The 7,839-nt window shown below is 40.7% G+C and overlaps 1 non-coding gene and 1 pseudogene across 1 annotated transcript; one reads left to right on the top strand and one right to left on the bottom strand.

Moving 5' to 3' along the window:
• Window positions 1-2,247: 2,247 nt before the first annotated feature.
• On the bottom strand, window positions 2,248-7,482 carry LOC123896043 (annotated as a pseudogene).
• LOC123900259 lies at window positions 6,998-7,104 on the top strand. Its single transcript, XR_006805905.1, has one exon. It is a non-coding gene; the product is annotated as a small nucleolar RNA R71 (small nucleolar RNA).
• Window positions 7,483-7,839: the final 357 nt, after the last annotated feature.

The following is a 7,839-nucleotide window of genomic DNA, read 5'->3' as shown; positions in this document are numbered from 1 at the left end:
CCGCTTGTTGTTGATGCACATTATATAAGAGATTATCGCGCTCATCATCGGTGTAATGGCGAGAGGAGGATGCACTTCCTAGTGGGAACAAAGTCCCTTTTGGTGAGAGCTTTAAAGATATTTCTTTGTGTATAACCTTCTTGTCCCGGCCGATACATGAGGGGTGCTGGTTGGTTTGTCATGGAAATTGAGTGGTGTAATAAAGAGAGGGAAATTATATGGTATGTTGATAAACTTAGGAGAATAGAAAAGTAATGAATGAATTGTTTGTTGAAATGGTCAAAAGTGAATAAATAGGAGATAGTAATATGTCAGGCATCTCAAGAAAGCTTCACATGAGGTAGTATTTTCAAGAAAATAATAGCATGCATTATGACAATGACAATGACACATGAAGAACTATTGCATGCATGACTACTCACATGTGAACTTTATTTATTTTGACCAAATAATTGTCTCTAAGGCGCCAGCCATGTTGATATTACATGGTATGGCGCCAGTTTTAATTATATGGTGCTGGCCGTGGCCTTGTGTAGCGCCGGCCGTGGCTTTGATACTAGTCACAATTGAAAAATGTTTGAAAAAAATTCGTTTGATAAATTTTTGTGACCGGCGTAAATGCGTAAATAAATATACTTAATAATTTGCGTTATATAATAAAGTGGTACTAAAAATAATAACTAAAAAAGAAATATGATTATCCAAAATATAAAAATATGCATACGAAAAATAAAATTTGTCTTTGTGATGCATGTGATGATATCTAACATGAAATAAATATCTTCTTTCACGATTTATTTAAAGCAATGTCTGGTTGTGAAAGAAAAAATAAAGTAAAATTTTGCGATCAGCTACTTGGTTGTGGCGCAGCAGGAGGCACTTGGATGGCGCGAATCTGGTCCGAACAACGATCGAACTGTTCTATGACCAAGTCCATGAATCGATAGAAATCTTCTTTTAAAGTTGCAAGATCCGTACGAAGAGCAACGAGTTCTTTCTGCATGCCGGCAATGGCAACTCCACAGTCAGGTGGTGAGGTAGAAGCAGCTGTAGGGGTAGGTGATGGAGGTGCAGGTGTGTAAAAGAAAAGTGGTGGTTCTGGGTCATTAAGAATGTAGTAAAATGGTGGTGTTTCGGGGTCAGTTTCATCTTGTCCCTCCATGTTGTAGAGCCAGTTCTTTTTATCGTGTAGACTAGTTTTGGTATTGTACGGCAGAGTGAATTCATGAACAGGCTCAAGGTTGATCAATAACTGGAAGGTATCAGGGCCAAGGTTTCCAATCAGGTGGTTGTTGAAGCAATATTCAATTCCCATGGGTTCTACTCCTATAGAGAGGTCGATCTGTGACAGGGGGGTGTAGAGGTCTAAGGCTCTAGCTATGATGGTGACAAAACCACCAATGCCTATGTGGCGAGTTGGGTCTTTGGTGAATTTGGCTAAGCTGTCAAGTAGGAAGGATGCAGCATTGAGTGGTCGACTTTGTGATCCACAAAACATTATGAACAGTTCTTCCCTACTGACGGTTGTGACGTTGGAGGGTTTTCCAAAGAAAGTGTGAGCAATAATCATATGGAAGTATCTTATTGCCGGGTTATGGATTGCTGTGCTTAGTCTTTCATCGGGGGGTGAGTTAGGGTTGCCCGAAATGCTGCCCCAGAAGCGTTGAAGCTCACTTTCCATAAAAGTATCTTCTTGTATCTTAGTGAAAGCATCTGGGCCACAAGGCACTCCTAGGTATTCAGCTATTTCTCGGGTGGTAAGATGGTAGGATTTTCCGAACAATCTAAAACTGACAAGACCTCCATGTATGGGATTTCCACGTGTCGGCTCATACCTAAATGCACTCAGGAATTCCAGAGTCAGATTTCGGTAGGTGGGTGGGTTGGAAAAAGTGAAGCGGTCCCAACCTAGTTGGTTAATCAAGAATCTCACACTCTCAGAAATTCCTAAAGCTACTAAGGCGTAACTGTCTGGAAAAACATGGAATGATGTCACTCGGTGGGAAAGGTCTTCGTAACGCTGCTTCTGTGTGGCGCTTCTGAACTTAACTATCATTTTGTCCTCCATTTCGTTTAAAATTAATTTAGTATCTGCTATTTTCAGTAAGAGAAAACAATCATACAAGTTAGTGCTGATCAACTAAAAATAAAAATAAAGCATATGAAAAATGGAAAATACAAATATGGGTTGCCTCCCATGCAGCGCTTCGTTTAATGTCGGTAGCTCGACAGTAATCCGGTCAACGTTTAGGTTTCAAGTGGGAGATCATCTAACTTTAAACTTGAGTAGTGATCTCTATCGTTAGGGAAATAGTAATGTTTTAAACGTTGCCCATTAACAATGAATGTCTCGTTTGATCCGTTCTTGACTTCTACGGCCCCATTTTTAAAAACTCTAGTTATTTTAAATGGTCCTGACCATCTGGAACGTAGTTTTCCAGGAAATAATCTTAGTTTAGAGTTGAAGAGAAGTACAAGTTCCCCTTCCTTGAATTCTTTTCTTAATATATGCCCGTCATGCCATTTTTTAGTTCTTTCTTTGTAAATCTTGGCATTCTCGTAAGCATCTAGTCTAAGTTCCTCTAGTTCATGTAATTCTAAAATCCTTTTTCTTCCGGCAGCTTGGTAATCCATATTAAGGGCTTTAACTGCCCAATAGGCCTTATGTTCTAATTCTACCGGCAAGTGACATGACTTTCCATAGACGAGTCTAAATGGGGTGGTCCCTATTGGTGTTTTGTAGGCTGTTCTATATGCCCATAGAGCATCATCAAGCTTTGCGGCCCAATCCTTTCTAGAAGTGGAAACAGTTTTTTCAAGGATTGATTTGATTTCTCTATTAGAGACTTCAACCTGGCCGCTTGTTTGTGGATGGTATGGTGTGGCAACTCGGTGTTTCACTCCACATTTCTTTAATAAATTCTCTAATTGTTTTGATATGAAGTGAGATCCGCCATCACTTATAACTAACCTGGGGACTCCAAACCTAGGGAAAATGATTTTCTTAAACAACTTAGTGACTACTCGCGCATCATTTGTAGGTGAGGCTATAGCCTCTATCCATTTTGACACATAATCTACAGCTACGAGTATGAATTTGTTGCCCATGGAGGATGGAAAAGGTCCCATAAAATCTATTCCCCAAACATCGAAGATTTCTACTTCTAGGATGTTTGTGAGTGGCATTTCGTTTCTTCTTGAGATGTTTCCTGTACGCTGACATTGGTCACATTTTGCAATAAACGTGTGAACATCTTTAAAAAGGTTAGGCCAATAGAGGCCGGCTTGTAGAATTTTATAAGCGGTTTTAGAAGTGCTTGCGTGCCCTCCATAAGGTGAGGAATGACAATGGGTAATGACACTCTCCATTTCTTCTTCGGGGATGCATCGACGAAAAATTCCGTCGACGCCTCTTTTAAATAAAAGGGGCTCGTCCCAATAGAATTGTTTAACATTATGGAAGAATTTCTTCTTTTGTTGATAAGATAATTCAGGAGGTATTATTCCGGCAGCTATGTAGTTAACATAATCAGCATACCAGGGGGCTGTAGTTTGGACTAGAGCGGTTTCTGTTTCTTCCTTGCCAGCTTTTTCTTCGCCGAAGGAGAGATCTAACTGAGCGATCAGTCTATCACAAGGGAAGTCATCGTTAATTGGGATATGTTCTTTCCTAATATCATCTAGTCTAGATAGGTGGTCTGCTACCGTATTTTCTATGCCTTTCTTATCTTTGATTTCTAGGTCGAACTCTTGTAGCAGCAGTATCCATCTTAGCAGTCTTGGTTTTGCATCTTTCTTACTCATAAGATATCGGATTGCTGCGTGATCGGTGTAAATGATGATTTTAGATCCCACCAAATATGAGCGGAATTTGTCGATTGCAAATACGACAGCTAAGAGTTCTTTTTCGGTGGTAGCATAGTTTAGTTGTGCCGCATCTAGAGTTCTACTTGCATAGTAGATAGCGTGTAGCTTTTTATCCTTTCTTTGTCCTAGAACGGCTCCTACGGCGTAATCGCTGGCGTCACACATGATTTCGAAAGGTTCATTCCAATCAGGAGGTTGCATTATAGGTGCGGAAATCAAGGCTTGCTTGAGGAGTTGGAATGCTTCCATACATTTGTCGTCAAAGATGAATTCGGCGTCTTTCATTAAAAGGCCGGTTAAGGGTTTAGTTATTTTAGAGAAGTCTTTTATGAATCGCCGATAGAAACCTGCGTGTCCTAAAAAACTTCTTATGTCTCTAATGGTTTTGGGAGGTTGAAGGTTTTCTATTACTTCGATTTTAGCTTTGTCCACTTCTATTCCTCTATTAGAAACTATATGTCCTAACACTAATCCTTCACGGACCATGAAATGGCATTTTTCCCAATTTAGTACTAGGTTGACTTTAACACATCTTTGTAATACCAATTCTAAATTAGCGAGACATCCTTCAAAACTTTCCCCATAAACTGAAAAGTCATCCATGAATACTTCCATTATATTGTTTATAAAATCTGCGAATATCGCCATCATGCATCGTTGGAAAGTCGCAGGGGCATTACACAATCCAAAAGGCATACGTCTATAGGCAAAGGTACCTACAGGACATGTGAAGGTGGTCTTCTCTTGGTCGTCGGGGTGTATTGGGATTTGGAAAAATCCAGAGTATCCATCTAAATAACAGAAATAGGAGTGTTTAGCTAGACGCTCGAGCATTTGGTCAATGAAAGGTAGAGGAAAATGATCTTTCCGAGTGGCTTTGTTTAATTTTCTATAGTCGATGCACATTCTATATCCTGATTCCACTCGCTTAGGTACAGATTCTCCCTTCTCGTTTTTGACTACTGTTAGTCCTCCTTTCTTTGGTACTACATGAACAGGGCTGACCCACTTGCTATCAGATATTTGATATATTATGCCTGCGTCTAAGAGTTTCAGCACTTCTTTCTTAACTACTTCGCTTAAGATAGGGTTTATCCTTCTTTGGTGTTCTCTCGAAGCCTTTGCATCTTCCTCTAATAAGATTCGGTGCATGCACACAGAGGGACTAATTCCCTTTAAGTCTGAGATGTTGTAACCTAAGGCAGCAGGATATTTTCTTAAGACATCTAATAATTTTTCTGTTTCTATCGGGTTTAGGTCAACGTTCACTATGATTGGGCGACTCATATTTTCGTCTAAATATTCATACCTAAGGTTCTTAGGTAGCGGTTTGAGTTCCAGAGAGAGTTGTTTAGGTTCAAGCGTGGAATTAGGTCCGAGCGGTGGATCTTCTGTTAAACTATTGTCTATATCTATAGGATGTTTCAGGATCTCCGCCTCTTTAGGTAATTCTTTCTCTATCTCTTTAACACACTCATCTATTTTGTCTATAGCGTAACAAGTGTCTTCTACGGCGGGTGTTTGCATGAACTTAGAAAGAATAAATTCAATTTTTTCTTCGCCCACTTCTAGAGTAAGTTTTCCTCGCTTAACGTCTATTATTGCTCCTGCTGTGGCCAGGAATGGTCTTCCTAAAAGGATTGGAATACATGAATCTTCCGTAATGTCCATTACTACGAAGTCGGTAGGGATGTAAAGCTGGCCGATTTTTACTGGAATATTTTCTAGGATACCTACAGGGTATTTAACTGAACGGTCTGCTAGTTGAAGAGACATCCTAGTAGGTTTTAGATCACTCAAGTTTAACTTTTTGCTGATCGAGAGGGGCATGAGACTAACACTTGCTCCTAAGTCGCATAGTGCCTTATCTATTACGTAGTTGCCTATTACGCAGGGAATTGAAAAACTTCCATGGTCCTTAAGTTTAGGTGGCATTTTGTTTTGGAATATGGCACTGCATTCTTCGGTAAGTGCGACTGTACTATCCTCATCTAATTTCCTCTTGTTTGATAAAATTTCTTTAAGAAATTTTGAGTATGTGGGCATTTGCGTTATTGCTTCCGAGAAAGGTATGGTTATGTTTAGTTGCTTCAGAAGTTCTACAAATTTCTTAAAATGTCCTTCAGTTTTAGTCTTAGCTAATCTTTGAGGAAAAGGGATAGGTGTTTTGTAAACAGGTGGTGCAGCAGGTGTAAGCTTCTCGGTTGTCTCCTCCTTATCTCCTAATTGAGGATTTTCGGCTTCTCTCATAGGCTCCTTTGGGGATTCACTATTCTCGGCCTCCATGCTGGTTTTCTTAACGCTTCCCGAGTTTTTGACTCGAGGATCAGGTGGTCCTTGCAACTCCTTTCCACTTCTTGTGATTATAGCATGTATGGCATTCGCATGCCCTTTGGGATTAGGCTCAGGTTGTCCTGGAAATGTGCCAGCTGGGGCGGCAATAGTTGCTTGTTGTTGTGCCACCTGGGAAATCTGTGTTTCTAGCATTTTGTTATGGGTGGCTAGGGCATCTACCTTAGTTGCTAATTGTTTTACCAATTCATTAGTGTGAATGTTTTGGTTCAAGAATTTTTCCATCATAATATCGAAGTTAGACTTCCTTGGTGGATAAGGTGCGGCTGGTTGTGCTCCTTGCTTTTGGTAACCTGGAGGTGCTTGAGTAGGATTGAGTGTATTATTGTTCCTATCAGATAAGTTAGGATGGTTCTTATAGCCAGGATTATAGTTATTGGACAGAGCGGCATAGTGTACTTGGTCGAGTCCGGCTAATATAGCACAATCAGATGGTACGTGACCAGGGACTCCACATACTTCGCAATTTGGTTGGATTGCAGCTACGGTGGATGTGGTTGGCAGGGTTAAACTCTCCAACTTTTGAGTAAGGGCTTCTACTTTGGCGTTGACATGGTCTATGCCACTTACTTCGTATATACCGCCTTTTGTTTGGGATTTCTCCATAGCAGCGCGTTCGCTTCCCCATTGATAATGGTTTTGGGCCATGTTTTCTATAAGCTGGGTGGCTTCTTGGTATGGTTTATCCATCAGTGCTCCACCGGCGGCTGCATCTATGGTTAGTCTTGTGTTATAAAGCAGCCCATTATAGAAGGTATGGATTATGAGCCATTGTTCTAGACCATGGTGTGGACAGAGTCTCATCATGTCCTTGTATCTTTCCCAAGCTTCGAAGAGTGATTCTCCATCTTTTTGCCTAAATCCGTTGATTTGGGCTCTTAGCATAGCTGTCTTACTTGGCGGGAAATATCTAGCCAAGAATTGCTTCTTCAGTTCGTTCCATGTAGTGATGGAGTTCGAAGGTAGAGCTTGGAGCCAAGCTCTAGCTCTGTCTCTTAAAGAGAACGGGAAAAGACGGAGTCGTATTGCTTCGGGCTCGACACCATTGGCTTTGATCGTGTCTGCGTACTGCACAAACACTGATAAATGGAGGTTGGGATCCTCCGTAGGGGAACCAGAGAACTGGTTTTGTTGCACGATTTGCAACAAAGCGGGTTTCAACTCGAAGTTTCTTGCTTCGATGTTAGGGGGCGCGATGCTCGAATGCGGTTCTTCTTCGGAAGGAACGGCGTAGTCCCTAAGAGGACGTGCGTTGTTAGCCATGGGTAAGAGGTTTTGAAGTTCGCGGATTCGACGTTTAAAATGAATAAAACGTTCTATTTCGGGTATAGGTTGTTGTAATGGTTCCTCGGAGTTACGAGTATTGGGCATACAACCTAAGAAAAAGGGTTTAAGGGATTGCCTTAATCGTCACAAATTAAAAACTAATTAGCGAAAATCGACTAAATTAGTCCCCGGCAACGGCGCCAAAAACTTGTTGCGATATTTCTGCAAGTGCACAGACTTATCGTGTAGTTATAAAAGATTATCGATCCCACAGGGACTATTAGTTAATATTTCGCTTATGTTTTCAATATAATGTAAGGTTAAGGCTAATAATAATTAAAAAGGGGTTTGTAA

This window comes from Trifolium pratense, linkage group LG7, assembly GCF_020283565.1.
Source record: "Trifolium pratense cultivar HEN17-A07 linkage group LG7, ARS_RC_1.1, whole genome shotgun sequence".
NCBI classification, from domain to species: Eukaryota; Viridiplantae; Streptophyta; class Magnoliopsida; order Fabales; family Fabaceae; genus Trifolium; species Trifolium pratense.
The sequence above is the reverse complement of the archived record's forward strand: the minus strand, read 5'-3'. Positions and strand labels throughout refer to the sequence as shown.